We start from the raw sequence: 22389 nt of genomic DNA, 5'->3' as shown, positions 1-22389 counted from the left end.
AATAAATGTTTTAGATATGTTTGTTTATTGATTACAAGAGTATATACTCTACAAATAAGTGAGTGTTACAAATTCTCGTAGTCAGAATGTCTGACTTGTTAGAGAACAGCATAATTCTTCTATATTATCGATACAAATAAAAATGTCTATTATATTTGTTTATTCTTCATATCAGAGGAGTCAAGAATATTGCCTTTTAACAATTACCATGAGTATAATTATAAAATTAACAAATTTTTGGACATGACATTGTGAGCGGCTCCTATCGATTTTATGTATAACAAAATTAGAAATTTAACACCATGGGTAGTGAAGAAATATACGTGTGCCATGCTATACAAGTATCACCACGAGCCATTTGTTATCCACTTTACCTTGAAGATGGAGACAGTAAAGACATTCGAAGCATCAGTGACACAGTCCACACTACATGGTGCCGTATTTCAAAAATGGGATACTCATTAGCAATGGAACGTTAAATGAAACTTTTCATGGTGTAAAATGATATTTGTGTTGATATGCATGGCTTGGCATAATTAGTCAAGCCCCTCTGGCCTCAGTTTATATGTTGAGTTAGACTCAGAAACCTATATTTATACAAACGATCCATATCTGTAAAAATCTGCCTTTTGAACAATACTTTCAACACTAGATGTTACCCCTTACACCCTACACCAGAAAAGAATGTGCCATTGTGTTCGTGCGCTCCCACAGTTACTAGTAACAATTGTCGGCACTCCATTTCACAAGCTGACTGGCATCTAGGCCGGTTTCGTTGAAGGATTTGAACGCTTTTTCCAATGTCACTTCATCAGGACTCAGGTTTCGAAACCCGATGTAAGCAATTCCTGAAATCAGATGACGTGTTGTGTAAAATTTCAGGTTAGAAATTTTATCTGATTAATAAAAGATAGAATCAGAGATAAAGAAATGAAATTGAAGTTAATGTTGAAGGGAGTGACGCCACACGTTCTTCATCTGTTTACTGTCGACAGTCATCTGCGAGTTCCGGTCGCTTTACACCCTCCTCCAAGTAGCCTTTTGACAGGAGCTTGGGAGGGTTTATGAGCCGTTCTGGACGTGGGGAGGAATTCTTGGCCATGCCGGGAATTGAAACCCGGTCGTCCAATCGGCCTGAGCTTTCTCGTTTAAAAATACAAATGAACACATGAGAATAATTAACTATGAAAACATTGTGTAAATAAGTGAACGACTTAAAACAAATTTATGCATATGAGTTTGTGACTTCTCAAATAACTTGATACAGGTACATTTTGACTGAGTAAAAGGCGTTAAAGTGAGCAATTGACGTAACAATGAACATGATGATTTGTTTCTTATGTTTCCTTTAAAAGCATAGAAGGTAAGGTGGATACGGCATAGAGCAATCTTTGGGTAAGGGAGAAGAGCGTATAAAATTTTTGAAAAGAGACTTTATAGAGTATCCCACTCTCAACGTCAAGGGTTTGGTGGCAGATAAATGTTAAAAATTTATATTTACAGGAACTGATGTCTCACAAATAATAAATAGGCCATTAAAGAGTTTGTCTGAGTCGAGAAATACACAAGATGGCTGAGGGTAGGCGCCGATACAGGGACGGCTGTGGTGTAACGTCCTTATCAGCAGGAGGTTAAGTGCCAGAACGTCAAGGAATGTTATGCAGGGACAGATGGGGTAGAATTGTTGAAAAAAGTAAATGCTCAGCCTTTTATAGCCTAGTGTATGTGTAGCAAGAGATATACGTGTGAGATCTGAAGTTATCTTATCTGTGAATGCGAGGATGTTCTTCTGGGCTGTGATGCTGTATGGACTCAGCGTCTCTGTATTTGGTGCTGAAGCATCGAATCCCTTAATAAAGTAATCGTCAAGAAATATACTTACTATTTCCACCCTGCTCTGAGCAAAACGTCATTACGAAGAAACTGTCTCGCTCGATTGCCAACAGATGGTATCTGCCAGTCCAAAATGCTGCAGAAATGAAAAATAAAAATTTGTTCAAGTGACAGAAAATATTTCTGTATGCTGCAGTAAACAAAGTTAAATCCGAAAAACAATACAGACCAATCGAATCCGACCGTGAACTGACCTGTTTATTTGCTCTTGGAATTTTAAAAGAGGGACAAGTTATCTTAACCTTGTCCATACCTGAGACCGCATTTAGATTTCTAGGTGACTTGCGTGCATAAAGTTTGTATATGTGAGGAAGTTCAATTAAATCGTCATTGCCAGTTATTTTAAATGTTACTAACTTATTATTGCAAGCAGGTCCACACATTACTAAGTAAAAGCCTTTAACAGAATTATCAACTATGGGCATACTTGACCTTACCTTAATTTGAGCAATTATTCATTATAAGCATTAATTTATTTATTTTTTATGGGTGTATTTATTTTTAAATACAAAGTTGTGTATGTTGCACGATATATTTTTGTGTTTCAGCCTTGGCGGCAGAAAAGATGTTTGGGAAGTGGTTTTATGCAGAACAGTGGTAAACTATTTTAACTCTCGGTATCAAAACTTTGCACAGAGGATTTGTTAAGGGTTTCGTATGGTTCTCAGAATTAATAGGTAATATTTCACTATTTCAGCATTAACTAACGGATTACCTGTGACGAAGATTATTATAAACGCCGTTAGCTAATAAGCAAGTGAAGTAGATATTTGGACATTTATTCATTCATTCAAACTGGCTTCAGAGGCAACTTAAATGACTCCATTTACTTTCTTCGCCGAAGTATTTGGTACTGTTTCCTGATTAAAATCTGCCTGGACACTTTAGTTCATACATACACTCTTTGCTGAGAATGTCAAAGCTTCCGTTTTTTCTAAAGTTAGAAGCTTCTCCAGTGACTAAAACTTCATGCTGTTCGCTGTTTGAATCGAAAAAGAACATTCAGTTCATTAACCTATAAATTACTACAAAATGTTTATATTATAACCGGCCAGAATCTCGAACCGTTTAATTGACTGGCAAAGTACCCTAATGTTGTAATTTCAGATCTAAATAAATGATTAGTGACAAAATTTTATACACTACGAAGGTAAACTGTGAAGATTAAAGATATAAATGTATTCATATATTTTAAAACTAGTTTGTGTTGTGTGGGATTTTATTATGATTTATATACATAGTTTTCGGAGTATGAAATCAATGTCAAATATTTATTCTTGTGGTAAATGTGTCAGTTTTCATAATCTTTTTAGCTTGTAGGCATGTTTTCCATTAACATGATTATGAAACTCAAATAGAGGATTGGATGGATTTAAATCTGAATTGATGTATATTTATTTTAAACTTCTATTCCGGTTATTTTATATTGCGAGCGAATGACCGTGGAAGTTAGAATTCGATTATAGGGCTTTCTGGTACACGGATAAAAGTGTTTCTCCAAGTTCATAGACTTTCATGTTCCAGTCATCATTAACGGAATGAGAAATTCTCGTACTAATTATTTATATTTAAGATATCAGTGAAAAGGCCTCTCAGAGGTCTCCGTGCCAAAGCACTTGTATCACGAGACAGTGAATGTCACGTAATTAAGCAAAATGTAGATATCCCTAAACGAATTAATTTAATTACTTAATGTTGTAAATTTACTTCTTATCATATGCTAGGGTAGAAATAAACATTCTGCTGCTGGTTATTTTGATGAAGTCTGTACGAACACAGTCCAAATTGTCTTCTGCATTATTCGATGTGTGATAAAGCCAGTACCATTTACCTGTCAACTGTAAGATCATTAGAGAGATTGAGACACACAAATCCTGTCTTTTAACGATAGTATTCTTGTTGCACTTTCATTATTGCGACGCTGGAATTTGTGGGTGGAGTTAACGGAGTGAGCTCAGATGTCGGTGGCTGAAGTAAATTTAATGACACTGGCTACAGTCATCTTCTGTGGAACACAGTTGTGGTGTATATTGGTGAGTCTTAACATAATTCCTACTGATTACTGTCTACTGGGTTGCTGTGCAGTGTAGACGGTAGGAGTTTACCGACGTTTCAGATGTCCTTGCTGCCTCTATCATCGCCATTTCCCTGATGAAGGAGGCATTAAGGACCTCTGAAACGTCGGTGAACTTATACCAGAATACACGGCACAGCAACTCAGAAGACAGCATTCTTCGGTCCCTAAACCTTAAATTAGTTTTGCATTAAATTCATTAATCACCTGTTGATTTTCAATTTGAACCGATACATGTTGTGATAAAATTCTTTATAATGTCCAATATAATATTTGTGTGACGGTTAAAATTATATAATTGTTGTGTGTCAGTACTTCATTCCAATCAACATTCTCCAGTTTTGGACTACCAAGATCGCATTCACCGGAAACCAATGCCAATTTGCCGACTACGCCAAGAAGGATGATAAGATACATCTTAATTGCAGTTCCTGTAATAATATAAACTTTGTTAATTTAATATTATCGTCATTTATTGAGTATACTGAACGCATATGTGGACCTGCATGTTTCACACAGAGAGAAACTGTGTTATCAGACCTACATTAATTGTTGTTACGGACATTCCACTTTCCTCCGCGTCTCCCCTCTCTATCGCGCTCTTTACGCCGGGAAACTTATATGAATCATTTCATAACTCAAGAAAAGGGCATAGGGGTTTTAATGTTTGAAATATGCCGCTAAACCAAAGTAATAATTCAAAATGCAGTTTCTAGCTCAAGGGATACGCCACCCGTCTTCGCTACGAAGTCCAGCGCGTGTAAGCTGGTTATTCTGATAACGGCACGGAACCTTTATATAAACTGTTTGGGCAAACCGCTGAGATAATGAATGTTAAAGTGGAGTGCTACCCAAAGTAAATATTATGCTTCAGAACATTATTATTTTTATTATTATTATTATTAGTAGTAGTAGTAGTAGTAGTAGTAGTATCGTCATCGTTATGAATTATAAATGTACAGTCAGAATGCCCCAAACAATGTATACTCACATCCAATACAAACAACAGCATTGTGTGTACATCTTTCTTGGAAACATGAAGAATTTCTTTAAGAAATGTCACAGGTTCACAGGCCAAAAATAAGATTCTCAGATTCCACATGAACAAACCAAATCTGCTGCCAACGTTTCGAGAACCATCTCTGTTTTCATCCTCAGGGTTGTTGGGTGACCATTCCGTTCCTTTGTTGCGCTGCTAGTGCGCCTATCCTGTTTTATTTCTAATTAAAATGCATGCATTTCTTACGTCTTCCCATGCCATAATCCACTTTCTGTCCCTTAATTCGTCCGCCCTAATAGTATTTGAGGAGTACGAGCAATGAAGGCCCTTAGTACTTAATTATGTGTAGGCTACTTACGTGACCTGGGACTCTTCTGCGTCTCCTTTGTGAATTCCTTAGGACAGTCGTTTATATATTCGTAAATCTGGTATTTTTATGTGCCTCATGAATTGTAAAATAGGTAGAATAAAAGAAATACATGACCTTCCAGTCGATATTTTCATCGCAGTTTGTCATATAGATAAATATATTCTTCACGTAAATTGTTCACAGGAGTGTTTTATGTCATAAGTGATTTTTTTGCAAATGATCACAAACAATAAATTCAAATATTTTAGAAAAGTTATTAAGAATAGAGATGGGTCTATAATTACTACAGTGGAACTGTTTCCTCTTTTAAACACGGGAACAACAGCTGTTTGTTTCCACAGGGACGGAAAGGTGGCACTATTTATACTTAAATTAAAAATATAGGTTAATAAGGGAGTAAAAATACCAGAACAACCCTTAATTACTAACGAAGGAATTCCATCTAACCCCACACACTTTGAAGGTCTGAGGCGCTTGATCGTCTTGCTAACTTCAGCAGGAGAGATCGGAGCGGCGGGCAAGAAATCTGAGGTAACAGTATCGGTAGGAGTGACGGACCGGAAAGAAGTGATAAAGATTGATTCAAAATGCGTAGCAAATTCATCAGCAATGTGTTTGAGGTCAGTCACAAACTGATCACCAATTTTTAGCTAAATAAAGGAATTATCTTTTCTTTTGAAATCTGAAACATATTTCCAAAAATGCTTAGGGTGAGTCTTAAGACTGTCATCAACAAACTTTAACCACCTCCGCCTATCAGACTTAATGGTAGCCTTAACTAATAATAATAAAATAACTTTCTGAAGCATAATGTTTACTCTGAGTAGCACGCACTTTAACATTCATTATCTCAGCGGTTTGCCCAAAGAGTGTATATACGTAGATGTTTCGTGTCGTTATCAGAATAAACAGCTTACACCAGGTGGCCTTTGTAACGAAGACGGGTGGCGTATCCCTTGAGCTAGAACCTGCTTTTTAAAATATTACTTTATTTAGCGACATATTTCAAAGTTTAAAACCCCTATGACCATTTCTTGTGTTATGAAATGATTCATTTATGTTTCCTGAATAAAAATGTCTCTGTATAGCCTTACTGATAAATACATATCAGAGGAGTCAAGGATATTCTCGTACAAAATTATAAATACGTAGGAGAGCAGTCAAGCGTATTCTCTTCAAACGTATTTTCTGAATTTAAAAACTGTTAAATAAATAAACAGAGAAGTCAAGGAAATTGCCTTTAAACATATACCTTCAGTATAATTATAAAATTAATAAATTTTTGGACATGACATTGTGAGAGTTTCTTATCATTTATACGTATAACAAAATTGGAAATTTAACACCATGGGTAGTGAAGCATTATACATTCCATTTCTGAAATAGTCTCTAAAGTTCTACTAAGTATACTGAACAAAATATGTTGTTTGTTATTATTTAAGCCCTTTTAAACGGATACTGGGATCATGAGTTCGACGTCTACTCGAGGCATGATGTTCTTCTTCATATTTACGTTGTGCTGATCTGTGTAGGTCGAGACCTTGCGACGGGCTGATTCCCTATGCAAGGAGTCCCATAAGTTGTCTACACATTAAACGAACAGCTTTACATGTGTGAGGCGACTAAGGTTCTTCACGGAATGCAGACCCACAGAGTAAATACGTAAACCCTCATAAGTCATTGCAGGCTAATTAATTTGTTTCCAGGAGTAAAGCGACAGGGCCGAGCAGTGAATTTACAGTAGGAACGATGAATAGGTTCGTTGTAAGAGCAAAACTTGGAAGTTGGCTGTCTTCAGGGTTGTTGAGTCGTGTAGTCTGGCAGAAGTTACCTAGTAAAACCTGGATTTCGTAATCAGGAGAATTTCATATTCAATCTCCGACATGTTTTCAGCTAAAATGATTGCGATGTTTTGGACATGCAACTTTTAGGTAAGGAATATACAAACTCAAAACCAAAATAATAGTTGTAATAATAGCAGAATGATTCAGCTACACATCTGCGTCTTTTGAAGAGAGCGTGTCCTACGTTGCGGGTGCACGTGATATTGTGGTTCTTGTTTTTTCCCAAGTCTCTTAATCCTTTCTTCTCTTATATTATAGATTATCAGAAGACCTAGGGAGAAGAACTGCCCGGCAAACTAACCAATGAAATGAGTATCAGCAAAAGTTACAATAATGGTTACAACGAGTAATGGTTATAACGAGCACTTTTCCTGAGTCTCTCGGATCTCGTTATAACCAAATTTGTATTTATTAGACGTGAGGCGTTGAAACTGAATTTTACGATGCAAGATTTGAGGTTCTAGGTTGCTAGGAGCGTATCCTGAGAAGTCTACGTTCATCCGACAGTATCTTTTTACTTGAATGTAGGGAGAATAATGCTTGTTCAGTTTACCTGATTTGTTAAACAAAATATCAAAGCTTCGCATCGCAGCCGCCTTTGTAATTTTAACTTACTAATATACAGCGTTCAGCATTTCTTTAAGATCCGCCTCCATACAGAAATTCACTCTCGTAGTGTGCCCATGAAACCGAGAGTAATAAATGCAGAATCGTAAATCTAAGAACACATGTGAAATTTGAGGCCCGTCGATGTTTCATGCGTTATGACTCAGTTCCCGATGGCCTACGAAAACTAAAGGTGGCCGCTCAATGCACATACAAGTGTCATACGTTATTATTTTTAGCAAACATATGTCGCACACGACACGATTTATGTGTTTTTCTCCTGAAGTCAGTATTTGACTGTTATCGGTTATATGGAATTGGAGGGGTATATGCAATAAACTTTAATGTATGTCATAAAACAGATTTATATCCTTCAGAACCCTTGAAAATCTATTAAATATTTATAGGCTGTTCTTTCTTTCAGCGAGATACAGCAGACTCCTCCATACCCCACCAGGGTCGCCACCATAGCCTCGATTGACGAATGCGCGCTCTTTCAGTCAAATGTCTCGATTACTGGCTCTTATATCATGAGTTCTTAGAATTTCTTCCTTTCATTCATGTATGGAGAAGAGCGGTTTTTGACAGTGGAATAAAAAAGTCTCATCTCTTCCGATCTATCGCAGTCCATCCCCAGTTGTTGGTCGATTTCAATCGATTAAAATGTGGCTCGAATTTAGAAGATTGTTTTACACTCATAAAGCTGTATACTGCAAGAATAAATATGACTTTGTGGGTACAGAATTTCAAAATGCGTTGTGTTCTTAAGTTGGACGCTTCAGCTATGTGCGCTAAGTTGACACACATCTCCAAACTTAAGAATTACTTCTAAATACTTAAAATGTTATGTGAAGAGGAATGAGGTGTAGACAGGCTTTAATAAAATTTGCTTTGAAAATGTATCATCTTAAAGTAAATAGACACAGATGTCTAGCAGACATTTACTAATTTGTAATTGATTTCACCAGTGATAGAACAGGAAGTATGCATGTATGTACAAGTTATTATGAAATAATTCGAACCTCTTAAGTTTCAAGGGAAAGTGTTCTGTTTCTGAATGATGACGTCATGTAGAAGCAAATTAAACAGGTCCCAACGACGAGTAGCCTGCTATACAAGTATCAGGTGGAGCCACTTGATAGCCACTTTACCTTGAAGATGGAGACAGTAAGGTTATTCAAAGAAACAGTGACACAATCCACACTACATGGTGACGTATATCAGAATTCTGTACTCATTAGCAATGGAACGTTAAATGAAACTTTTTATATGTAAATTGATTTTTGTGTTGATATGCATGGCTTGTCATAATTTGTCAAGCCCCTCTGGCCTCAGTTTATATGTTGAATTGGACTCAGAAACCTATATTTATAGAAAAGTTCCATATCTGTAGCAGTACAAATATTGGCATTGTGTTCGTGCGCTCCCACAGTTAGCAATGGTCCGCACTCCATTTCACAAGCTGACTGGCATCTAGGCCGCTTTCGTTGAAGGCTTTGAACGCTTTTTCTAATGTCGCTTTATCAGGATTCCAGTTTCGAAACCCGATGTAAGCATTTCCTGCTAACAGATTACGTGTTGTAAGAATTCAGCTTAGAAGATTTGGCTGACTAATAAAAGATAGAAACAGAGATAAAGAAATGAAATGAAAGTTAATGTTGGAGGGAGTGACGCTACACGTTCTTCATCTGTTTACTGTCGACAGTCATCTGCGAGTTCCGGTCTCTTTACACCCTCCTCCAGGTTGCCGGTTGACAGGAGCTTCGGAGGGTTTATGAGCAGATCTGGACATGGGGAGGAATTCTTGGCCAAGCCGGGAATTGAAACCCGGTAGTCCAAACCGCAGCTAGTGTCAACACCGCCTGAGCTCTCTCGTTTAGAAATACAAATGAACTCATGAAAATAAGTAACTATGAAAACAGTGTTTAAATAAGTGAACGAATTAAAACAATTTAATGCATATGAGTTTGTGACTTCTCAAATAACTTGATACAGGTTCATTTTGAATGAATGGAAGGCGATAAAGAGATTAGTTGACGTAACTATGAACATGATGATTTGTTCCTTATGTTTGTTTAAAGCTTTGAAAGTGAGGTGGATACGGTATATTACAAGCTTTGGGTAAGGGAGACTCCATACACAATTCACAGTGCTTTTATTTGCTGACGACTTAAAGATATATCGGAGTATTAGCGATGTTGATGACTGCAAACTGTTGCAGGACGACATCCATTCAGTGCAAAATTGGTGTCTTGTGAATGGGATGCAACTTAATTTAAGTAAAACGACTGTTATATCGTTCACCCGAAAGAGAAACAGAATTTACTTTAATTACAAATTGTGTAACCACCTGGTGGCACGCTCCCATTGTGTTAAAGATATCGGTGTTCTACTGGACTGTAAGCTTTATTTTCATCAGCACATTAACTATATATATTCACAGAGCTTAAAAATGCTTGGCTTGATTCGGTACATTACTTCTTCCTTCTGCACTGTTGATAGCCTTTTGGTTTTGCACGGTACCTTAGTCCGTTCTAAAATTGAGTATGCATCCGTTGTTTGGAACTCTATCACTAATAATGACTCCTTTAAATTGGAAGGGATTCAAAGAAAATTTGTAGCCCTATGTTACGCTAGATTCTTTAATGGCGTGTGTGCCTATAATTATGACGATATATTAGTCAGATTAAATTTCTTATCGTTGCATTTGAGGAGGAGGCTTTTGGATGCGCTTTTTCTCGTTAATGTTTTTAAAAGCAAAATTAGTTGCTCGTCTGTTTTTGATACAGTTAGTCTCTGCATACCTACTAGGTCTATCAGAGACTACTCTACCTTTACTGTACAACGTAATTTCAAGGCCAGTCCCTCTGCCAGATGTGTTTCTGCTGCCAATGCAGTCTGTAGGAGCATCGACATCTCTAACAAAGTTCGTGTTTTCCTTACTGATGTCAGTCAGCTTTTTAAACAATAATCATTGTTTTTTTGTTTATTCACTTGCTGTGCTGACTGCATTTTATTTTGTAGTTTTAATTTTATAAGTTTCTTCTGTTTTGTTTTATTTAGTATTATTAATTGAATTATATTACTTAGGTATGTTTATCTCATTTAATTATTAATTATTTTGCAATAAATTAATATTGTACATTCATATATTTAGTTTATTGTTTGTTTGTTTTTGTATTGTAATATTTGTATTGTTAAAGCTTGGATGTTATTGGCGTTTTTGTCTGTTGTTAAGCACTTTAATAAATGAATTGAATTATTATTATTATTACTATTATTATTATTATTAGTAGAAGTAGTAGTAATATTAGTAGTATCGCCATCGTTATGAATTATATATGTACAGTCAGAATTCCTCAAAAATGTATACTCATAACCAATACAAACAACAGCATTGTGTGTACATCTTTTTTGAACATTCTCTATATAACTGAAAAATGAAGAATTTCTTTAAAAACGTCACAGGTTCACAGGCCAAAAATAAGATTCTCAGATTCCACATGAACAAACCAAATCTGCTGCCAACGTTTCGAGAACCATCTCTGTTTTCATCCTCAGGGTTGCTGGGTGACCACTCCGTTCCTTTGTTGCGCTGCTAGTGCGCCTATCTCGTCTTATTTCTAATTAAAATGCATGCATTTCTTACGTCTTCCCATGCCATAATCCACTTCCTGTCCCTTTATTCGTCAGCCCTAATAGTATTTGAGGAGTACGAGCAATGAAGGCCCTTAGTACTTAATTATGTGTAGGCTACTTACGTGACCTGGCACTCTTCTGCGTCTGCTTTGTGAATTCCTTAGGACAGTCGTTTATATATTCGTAAATCTGGTTTTTTTATGTGCCTCATGAATTGTAAAATAGGTAGAACAAAAGAAATACATGACTTTCCTGTCGATATTATCACCGCAGTTTGTCATAAAGGAAAATATTTTCGTAATGTAAATTGCTCACAGGAGTGTTTTATGTTATAAGTGATTAGAAAATGACGTTAAAGTAATATTTTTTTAAACTGAAGTGTCTCTCGCATGTTTTGCCACAGTGTACAAACAATAACGCCAAAATGCTTTCATCACAAACATTTTTTGAGAAATTTACTCATATTTAATTTCAAAATTAAATTTCAATTGAAATACTCTATGGCTATGTTGAGTTTATTAGGAAAATATACATTAAATGTTTTAAGTAGGCTCATTTATTGATTACAAGAGTATATACCCAACAAATTAGTGCGTGTTACAAACTCTCTTAGTCAGAATGTCTGACTTGTTAGAGAACAGCATAATTCTTCCATATTATGGATAAAAATAAAAATGTCTATTATATTTGTTTATCTTCATATCAGAGGAGTTAAGAAAATTGCCTTTTAACAATTACCATGAGTATAATTATAAAATTAACAAATTTTTGGACATGACATTGTGAGCGGCTCCTATCGTTTTTATGTATAACAAAATTTGAAATTTAACACCATGGGTAGTGAAGAATTATACGTGTGCCATGCTATACAAGTATCACCACGAGCCATTTGTTATCCACTTTACCTTGAAGATGGAGACAGTAAAGACATTCGAAGCATCAGTAATACACTCTACACTACATGGTGCTGTATTTCAGAATTGGGATACTCATTAATAAAGCAACATTTGAATGGAACCTTTTGTGGTGGAACATGATTTTTGTGTTGATATGCATGGCTTTGCATAATTAGTCAAGCCCCTCTGGCCTCAGTTTATATGTTGAATTGGACTCAGAAACCTATATTTTTACAAAAGATCCATATCTGTAAAAATCAGCCTTTTGAACAATGCTTTCAACAGAAGATGTTACCCCTTACACCCTACACCAACGAAGAATGTGCAGTACAAATATTGAAATTGTGTTCGTGCGCTCCCATTGTTACTTGTAGCAATTGTCGGATCTCCATTTCACAAGCTGACTGGCATCTAGGCCGGTTTCGTTGAAGGCTTTAAACGCTTTTTCCAATGTCGCTTCATCAGGACTCCGGTTTCCAAACCCGATTTAAGTAATTCCTGCAAACAGATTATGTGTTGTGTAAAATTTCAGGTTAGAAGTTTTAGCTGATTAATAAAAGATAGAAACAGAGATAAAGAAATGAAATTGAAGTTAATGTTGGAGGGAGTGACGGCACTCCTTCTTCATCTGTTTACTGTCGACCGTCATGTGCGAATTCCGGTCGCTTTACACCCTCCTTCAGGTTGCCGTTTGACAGGAGCTTGGGAGGATTTATGAGCCGTTCTGAACCTGGGGAGGAATTTTTGGCCAAGCAGGGAATTGAAACCCGGTCGTCCAAACCGCAGCTTGTCTCAACACCGCCTGAGCTTTCTCGTTTAAAAATACAAATGAAAATAAATACCTATGAAAACAGTGTTTAAATAAGTGAACGAATTAAAACAATTTAATGCATATGAGTTTGTGACTTCTCAAGTAACTTGATTCAGGTTCATTTTGAATGAGTAAAAGGCGATAAAGAGACCAGTTGACGTAACAACGAACATGATGAATTGTTCCTTATGTTTGTTTTAAGGTATAGAAGGTGAGGTGGGTACGGCATATAACAAGCTTTGGGTAAGGGAGAAGAGCGTATAAAATTTTTGAAAAGAGACTTTATAGAGTATCCCACTCTCAACGTCAAGGGTTTGGTTGCAGATAAATGTTAAAAATTTATATTTTCAGGAATTGATCTCTCACAAATAATAAATAGGCCATTAAAGAGTTTGTCTGAGTCGAGAAATACACAAGATGGCTGAGGGTAGGCGCCGATACAGGGAAGGCTGTGGTGTAACGTCCTTATCAGCAGGAGGTTAAGTGCCAGAACGTCAAGGAATGTTATGCAGGGACAGATGGGGTAGAATTGTTGAAAAAAGTAAATGCTCAGCCTTTTATAGCCTAGTGTATATGTAGCAAGAGATATACGTGTGAGATCTGAAGTTATCTTATCTGTGAATGCGAGGATGTTCTTCTGGGCTGTGATGCTGTATGGACTCAGCGTCTCTGTATTTGGTGCTGAAGCATCGAGTCCCTTAATAAAGTAATCGTCAAGAAATATACTTACTATTTCCACCCTGCTCTGAGCAAAACGTCATTACGAAGAAACTGTCTCGCTCGATTGCCAACAGATGGTATCTGCCAGTCCAAAATGCTGCAGAAATGAAAAATAAAAATTTGTTCAAGTGACAGAAAATATTTCTGTATGCTGCAGTAAACAAAGTTAAATCCGAAAAACAATACAGACCAATCGAATCCGACCGTGAACCGACCTGTTTATTTGCTCTTGGAATTTTAAAAGAGGGACAAGGTATCTTAACCTTGCACATACCTGTGACCGCATTTAGATTTCTAGGTGACTTGAGGGCGTAAGGTTTGTCTATGTGAGGAAGCTCGATTAAAACGGCATTGCCAGTTATTTAAAATTTTACTAACTTTTTATTGCAAACAGTTCCACACATTACTAAGTAATTGCCTTTAAGAGAATTATCAACTATGGGCATACTTGACCTTACTGTTACTTGAGAAGTTGTTCATTATGAGCATTTTTGTTATGGGTATATTTACTTTTTAAATGGAAAATTGTGTATATTGCACGATATATTTTTTTTTTGTTTCAGTCTTGGCGCCAGAAAAGATGTGTGGGAAGTGGTTTTTTATAGCACAGTGGTAACGTATTTTAACTTCCGATATCAATTTTTGCACAAAGGATATGTTAACGGTTTCGTGTGGTTCTCAGAATTAATAGGTAATATTTCAGAATTTCAGCATTAATCAACGGATCACCTGTGGCGAAGATTATTATAAACACCGTTAGGCAATAAGCAAGTGAAGTAGAAATTTGGACAGTTTTGAATTTATTCAAACTGGCTTCAGAGGGAACTTATATAACACAATTTACTTTGTTCGTCAAAGCGTTTGGTATTGTTTCCTGAATAAATTTTAACTAGACACTTCAGTTCATACTTACATTCTTTGCTGATCATATCAAAGTATTCGTTTGTTGTTAAGTTAGAATCTTCTTCAGTGATTATATCTTTACGCTGTTTGCTGTTAGATCGAAAAAGAACAATCAGTTCATTAACCTATAAAATGACTACAAAATATTTATCTTATTATATTATAAACGGTCAGAATATCGAAACGTGTAATTGACTGACAAAGTATCCTAGATTTACTGTAATTGAGATGCTTACAATAATGAGAGTACAGACGGACAGCTTCATTACAAAAGATACAGTACCTACTGCAACTCGTATTCTCCCACAAACCGTACCACAGAGTGAGAGATGTACAATACCGAAATCAGTATTATCTCAAACAACAAGCCGTGTCAGTTGTGGACTAAAGAACAACGTTTCGTAGACGAATTGCGTTTCCATTATCAAGGGAAATATTTTAAGTTTGACCGACTCAAAAGAAAGCCAAAATAATATTTTGTAACTCGTTTGAAGTTTGAAGGTTTCTTGAGATTGCGCAATAACTTGGATAGAAATGTTTTTGTTTTTGTAATTTACCATCGTCTAGGTTTCATTAAAACCACAGTTAATTGGTTGTACTTGCGTTTTAGGCGAGAGAAGGACAAAAGCCAAGAATGTTGAGGCTGTCTGTTCGAATTAGTTTCGTACGTTGACCAATCAGGGGGCCAGCCGCCCTCGTGCGATTTTTACAACGCTGTATTATCTTGTAGGATGAAAATTACATATCTGACGTCAGAAAACACGTTTTATTATCGTCAGTATTTGTCACTTTGAGCGACTTGAAGCTTAGGCGTTTGTTAAGAAAGTAAAACGAAGAAATATTACGCGTCATACTGATTAGCACGTAGAAGGAAAGGTGTTAATCTTCACAAAATGAATGAATTAACGTAATGACCCACTGAAGATGGGAGTCTTCTATGTTGTTGCGCCCTATAGTTTGGTAGAAGTTTAGCGACGTTTCAGATGTTCGTACTGCCTTCATCATCTGGGCGATGAGTCGCAAGGACCTCTTAAACGTCGGTAAACGTCTACCAGACTTTACAGCGCTACTACCCGGAAGACAGCCATATTTTTCTGTGCCTCATGAATTGTAAATTATGTAGAATAAAAGAAATACATGACTTTCCTGTCGATATTATCACCGCAATTTGTCATAAATGAAAATATATTCATAACGTAAATTGCTCATAGGAGTGTTTTATGTAATAAGTGATTAGAAAATGACGTTAAAGCAATATATTTGTAAGCTAATGTGCTTCTCGCATGTTTTGCCGCAGAGTAGAAAAATAACACCAAAACGCTTTGATGACAAACAGTTTTTTATGTATATTTCCTGTTTAACAATGTTTGTACATTTTCCCGGTATCCGTAAAGTGCCTGAGCACTGCGGGTCCCAACATTTCGTTGCCTTGAACTATAGATATTCGGTAGGACTCCGTGGAGGAGGGATCGGCCCTTCGCCAGGCCTCTACCTGTACAAAAGACAGCGCAACACAGAAACACGCGGACAGACATCCATGGCTTGAGTGGGATTCGAACCCACGGTTCCAGCGACCTAGCGGCACAAGGCCCACGCCTTAGACCCCACAAACAGTTTTTGAGAAACTTAATGATATTTACCTTCAAAATTAAATTTCAATTGAAATACTCTACGGCTATGTTGAGTTAATTAGGAAAATATACATTAAAAGTTTTAAGTAGGTTCATTTATTGAGTACAAGAGTATATACCCTACAAATTAGTGCGTGTTACAAATTCTCTTAGTCAGAATGTCTGAGTTGTTAGAGAACAGCATAAATCTTCCATGTTATCGATAAAGATAAAAATGTCTCTGTTTAGCCTTACTGATAAATACATATCAGAGGAGTCACGGATATTCTCGTACAAAAAAATAAATACGAGAGCAGTCAAGCATATTCTCTTCAAACGTATTTTCTGAACTTAAAAACTGTTAAATAAATAAACAGAGAAGACAAGGATATTGCCTTTAAACATATACCTTCAGTATAATTATAAAATTAATAAATTTTTGGACATGGCATTGTGAGAGTTTCTTATCCTTTATACATATAACAAAATTGGAAATTTAACACCATCGGTAGTGAAGCATTATACATTCCATTTCTGAAATCGTCTCTAAAGTTCTACTAAGTATACTGAACAAAATATGTTGTTTGTTATTATTTAAGCACTTTTAAACGGATACTGGGATCATGAGTTCCACTTCTGCTCGAGGCATGATGTTCTTCTTCATATTTATGTTATGCTGATCTGTGTAGGTCGAGACCTTGCGACGGGCTGATTCCCTATGCAAGGAGTCCCATAAGTTGTCTACACATTAAACGAACATCTTTACATGTGTGAGGCGACTAAGGTTCTTCACGAAATGCAGACCCACAGAGTAAATAAGTAAAACCTCATAAGTCATTGCAGGCTAATTATTTTGTTTCCAGGAGTAAAGCGACAGTACAGGGCAGTGGATTTCCAATAGGATCGATGAATAGGTTCGTTGTAAGAGTAAAACTTGGAAGTTGGCTGTCTTCAGGGTTGTTGAGTCGTGTAGTCTGGCAGAAGTTACCTAGTAAAACCTGGATTACGTAATCAGGAGTATTTCATATTCAATCTCCGACATGTTTTCAGTTATCAAGATTGCGATGTTTTGGACATGCAACTTTTAGGTAAGGATATATACAACCTCAAAACCAAAATAATAGTTGTAATAATAGCAGAATGATTCCGCTACACAGCTTCGTCGTTTGAACAGAGAATGTCCTATGATGCGGGTTCACATGATATTGAGGTTCTTGTTTTTTCCCAAGTCTCTTAATCCTTTCTTCTCTTATATTATAGATTATCAGAAGACCTAGGGAGAAGAACTGCCCGGCAAACTAATCAATGAAGTGAGTAACCTCAAAAGTTACAATAATGGTTACAACGAGTAACGGTTCTAACGACCACTTTTCCTGAGTCTCTCGGATCTCGTTATAACCGAATTTGTATTTATTAGACGTGAGTCGTTGAAACTGAATTTTACGATGCAAGATTTGAGGTTCTAGGTTGCTAGGAGCGTAACCTGAGAAGTCTGCGTTCATCCGAAAGTATATTTTCACTTGAATGTAGTGAGAATATAAGTGGTTTAAATTGATGCTTGCTCAGTTTACCTGATTTGTTAAAGAAAATATCAAATTTTCGCATCGCAGCAGCATTCGTAATTTTAAGTTACTCACATACAGCATTCAGCATTTCTTCAAGATCTGTCTCCATACAGAAATTCACTTTCGTTGTGTGACCATGAAACCGAGAGTATTAAATACAGAATTGTAAATCTAAGAACACATGTGAAATTTGAGGTCTGTTAATGTTTTATGCGTTATGACTCAGTCGCGATGGCCTACGAAAACTAAAGGTCCGCTCAATGCACATACAAGTGTCATACGTTATTATTTTTTAGCAAACATATGTCGCACATTTTAGGTCTTTTTCTGCTGAAGTCAGTATTTGACTGTTATCGGTCATATGGAATTGGAGGGGTATATGCAATAAAGTTTAATGTATTTCATAAAACAGAAGTATATCCTACAGAACCCTTGAAAATCTATTAAATATTGGTAGGGTGTGCTTTCGTTCCGCGAGATACAGCAGACTCCACCAGACCCCACCAGGGTCGCCACCATAGCCTCGTTTGACGAAAGCGCGCTCTTTCAGTCAAACGTCTCGATTACTGGCTCTTATATCATGAGTTTTTAAAATTTCATCCTTTCATTCATGTGTGGAGAAGAGCGGTTTTTACAGTGGAATAAAAAATGTCTCATCTTTTCCGATCTATCGCAGTCCATCCCCAGTTGTCGGTCGATTTCAATCGATTAAAATGTGGCTTGAATTTAGAAGATTGTTTTACACTCATAGAGCTGTATACTGCAAGAAAATGTGACCTTGTGGGCACAGAATTTCAAAATGCGTTGTGTTCTTAAGTTGGACGCTTCAGCTGTGTGCGCTAAGTTGGAACACATCTCCAAACTTAAGAGTTACTTCTAAATACTTAAAATGTTACTTGAAGAGGAATGAGGTGCGGACAGGCCTTAATAAAATTTGCTTTGAAAATGTATCATCTTAAAGTAAACAGACAGAGATGTGTAGCAGACATTTACTAATTTGTAATTGATTTCACCAGTGATAAAACAGGAAGTATGCATGTATGAACAAGTTATTATGAAATATATCGAAACTCTTACGTTTCAAGGGAAAGTGTTCTGTTTCTGAATGATGGCTTCATGTAGAAGCAAATTAAACACGTCCCAACGACGTGTGCCCTGATGTACAAGTATCAGCAGGAGCCATTTGATAGTCACTTTACCTTGATGATGGAGACAGTAAGGTTATTCGAAGAATCAGTGACACAATCCACACTACATGGTGCCGTATTTCAGAATTCTGTACTCATTAGCAATGGAACGTTAAATGAAACTTTTTATATGTAAAATTATTTTTGTGTTGATATGCATAGTTTGTCATAATTTGTCAAGCTCAGAAACCTATATTTTTACAAAAGATTCATATCTGTAAAAAGCTGCCTTTTGAACAATGCTTTCAACAGAAAATGTTACCCCTTACACCCTACACCAAAGAAGAATGTGCAGTACAAATATTGCCATTGTGTTCGTGCGCTCCCACATTTAGCAATGGGCCGCACTCCATTTCACAAGCTGTCGGGCATCTAGGCCGGTTTCGTTGAAGGCTTTGAACGCTTTTTCCAATGTCGCTTTATCAGGACTCCGGTTTCGAAACCCGATGTAAGCATTTCCTGCAAACAGATTACGTGTTGTAAATATTCAGCTTAGAAGATTTGACTGACTAATAAAAGATAGAAACAGAGATAAAGAAATGAATTTGAAGTTAATGTTGGAGGGAGTGACGCCACACGTTCTTCATCTGTTTATTTTCAACAGTCATCTGCGAGTTCCGGTCGCTTCACACCCTCCTCCAGGTTGCCGTTTGACAGGAGCTTGGGAGGGTTTATGAGCCGTTCTGGACATGGGTAGGAATTCTTGGCCAAGCCGCGAATTGAAACCGCAGCTAGTCTCAACACCGCCTGAGCTTTCTCGTTTAAAAATACAAATGAACACATGAAAATAAATAACTATGAAAACAGTGTTAAAATAAGTGAACGAATTAAAACAATTTAATGCATATGAGTTTGTGACTACTCAAATAACTTGATACAGGTACATTTTGACTGAGTATAAGGCGATAAAGTCACTAGTTGACGTAACAACGAATATGATGATTTGTTTCTTAAGTTTCCTTTAAAAGCATAGAAGGTGATGTGGATACGGCATATAGCAAGCGAGGGGAAGGGAGAAGAGCGTATAAAATTTTTGAAAAGAGACTTTATAAAGTATCCCACTTTCAACGTCAAGGGTTTGGTGGCACATAAATGTTAAAAATTTATATTTTCAGGAACTGATGTTTTCACAAATAATAAATAGGCCTATTAAAGTCTTTGTTTGTGGCGAAAAACACACAAGATGTCTGAGGGTAGGCGCCGATACAGTGACGACGGTGGTGTAACATCCTTATCAGCAAGAGATTAAGTGCCAGAACGTCAAGGAATGTTATGCAGGGACAGATGGGGTAGAAATGTTGAAAAAAGTAAATGCTCAGCCTTTTATAGCCTAGTGTATGTGTAGCAAGAGATATACGTGTGGGATCAGAAGTTATCTTATCTGTGAATACCAGGATATTCTTCTGGGCTCTGATGCTGTATGGACTCTGTATTTGGTGCTGAAGCATCGAGTACGTTAATAAAATATTCGTCATGAAGTTTACTTACTATTTCCACCTTGTTTTGAGCAATACGTCATTACGAAGTAACTGTCTCGCTCGATTGCCAAAAGAAGGTATCTGCCAGTCCAAAATGCTGCACAAATGAAAAGTAAAAATTTGTTCATGTGACAGAAAACATTTCTGTACATTTGCAGTAAACAAAGTTAAATCCGGAGAATAACACAGACCAATCGAATCCGACCGTGAAGTGGCCTGTTCCTTTGTTCTTGGAATTTTAAAAGAGGGACAAGATATCTTAACCTTTCTCATACCTGAGACCTCATTTACATTTCTAGGTGACTTGAGGGCGTAAAGTTTGTCTATGTGAGGAAATTCGATTAAATCGACATTGACAACTATTTAAAATGTAACTAACTTAGTATTGCAAGCAGGTCCACACATTACTAAGTAATTGCCTTTAACAGAATTTTCAGATATGGGCATACTAGACCTCACCGTAACTTGAGGGATTTATATATATATATATATATATATATATATATATATATATTTTGCTATGAGTGTATTTACTTTTTAAATGCAAAATTGTGCGTGTTGCACGATATATTTTTGTGTTTCAGTCTTGGCGCCAGAAATGTTTTTATGAAGTGTTGTTTTCAGCACAGTGGTAAACTATTTTGACTCTCAGTATCAAAATTTTGCACAGAGGATATGTTAAGGGTTTCGTATATTTCTCAGAATTAATAGGTAATATTTCAGTATTTCAGCATTAATGAACAGATTACCTGTGTCGAATATTATTATAAACACCCTAATGCAATAAGCATGTGAAGTTGGAATTTCGACAGTTTTTAATTTATTCAAAATGGCTTCACAGGCAACTTAAATGACTCAATTTACTTTCTTCTCGAAAGCGTTTGGTATTGTTTCTTGAATAAAATGTAACTAAACACTTCTGTTCATACTTACATTTTCTGCTGATGTTATCAAATTATCCGTTTGTTGTAAAGTTAGAAGCGTGTCCAATGATTGTTTCTAAATGATTTTCTCTGTTAGAATCGAAAAAGAACATCCAGTTCATTAACCTATAAAATACTACAAAATGTTTATATTATAAGCGGCCAGAATCTCAAACCGTATAATTGACTGACAAAGTATCCTAATGTTGTAATTGAGATGCTTACAATATTGAGAGTACAGACGGACAGCTTCATTACAAAAGATACAGTACCTACAGCAACTCGTATTCTCCCACAAACTGTACCATAGAGTGAGAGATGTACAATACCGAAACAGTATTACCTCGAACAACAGGCCGTGTCAGTTGTGGACACTAACGCAACGTTACGTAGACCAATTTCGTCTCTATAATAAAGGGAATATTTTAATGTTGACTGACTCAAAAGAAACCCCGAATAATATTTTGTAACTCGCTTGAAGTTTGAATGTTTCTTGTGATTGCGCTATAATTTGAGTAGAAATGTTTTTGACGTAAATACGTCTATATTTTCGGGGCAGTGTCATTCGGCAAAAAGTGAAAGGAAAAGGTGTAACTGAATTGTTATGTTACCTTGGAAACGTCAATTGTTTACTCGCCATTATTGTTACCAAGGAAACGTCATCTGTCTACTTAGCATTGTTGTTACCTATAAAATATTTCATTACATTACCTTACCTTACCTTACATTACATTTCATTACATTACATTACTTTACATTAAATTCAGCTACCACAGACCCATTTTAAGCGTAACTAATTCAAGTTAAATAAGCAAAGTCTTAATCAAACTTTACTCATTTGTAAAGCAGGTATGACGTATTTACGTCAAA

General features: G+C 36.4%; 4 long non-coding RNA genes across 6 annotated transcripts in view; all 4 read right to left on the bottom strand.

Annotated features, from left to right (window-relative positions):
* The window catches only part of LOC110836431 (uncharacterized), a 75667-nt gene that overhangs the window by 49229 nt on the left and 4049 nt on the right, over positions 1–22389 (bottom strand). The gene's annotated exons all lie outside the window — the stretch shown is intronic.
* LOC110840442 (uncharacterized) lies at positions 146–11605 on the bottom strand. Its single transcript, XR_015532720.1, has 3 exons — positions 11549–11605; positions 1883–1969; positions 146–848 (listed from the first exon to the last, which is right to left on the bottom strand). It is a non-coding gene; the product is annotated as an uncharacterized LOC110840442 (long non-coding RNA).
* LOC147874909 (uncharacterized) lies at positions 3602–5489 on the bottom strand. Its single transcript, XR_015532731.1, has 3 exons — positions 5326–5489; positions 4283–4398; positions 3602–3731 (listed from the first exon to the last, which is right to left on the bottom strand). It is a non-coding gene; the product is annotated as an uncharacterized LOC147874909 (long non-coding RNA).
* LOC147874908 (uncharacterized) lies at positions 18907–22124 on the bottom strand. 3 transcript variants are annotated; one of them, XR_015532728.1, is made up of 4 exons: positions 21863–22124; positions 21530–21609; positions 20607–20693; positions 18907–19577 (listed from the first exon to the last, which is right to left on the bottom strand). It is a non-coding gene; the product is annotated as an uncharacterized LOC147874908 (long non-coding RNA). The 3 variants fall into 3 exon arrangements; XR_015532727.1 differs by having other exon boundaries at positions 21792–21876; XR_015532730.1 differs by lacking the exon at positions 21863–22124 and adding an exon at positions 21745–21824.

The sequence above is a fragment of the Zootermopsis nevadensis genome, unplaced genomic scaffold, assembly GCF_977971745.1.
Source record: "Zootermopsis nevadensis isolate Lab colony 2312 unplaced genomic scaffold, Znev_1.0 Znev_ptg000003l, whole genome shotgun sequence".
Classification (NCBI taxonomy): domain Eukaryota; kingdom Metazoa; phylum Arthropoda; class Insecta; order Blattodea; family Termopsidae; genus Zootermopsis; species Zootermopsis nevadensis.
The sequence above is the reverse complement of the archived record's forward strand: the minus strand, read 5'-3'. Positions and strand labels throughout refer to the sequence as shown.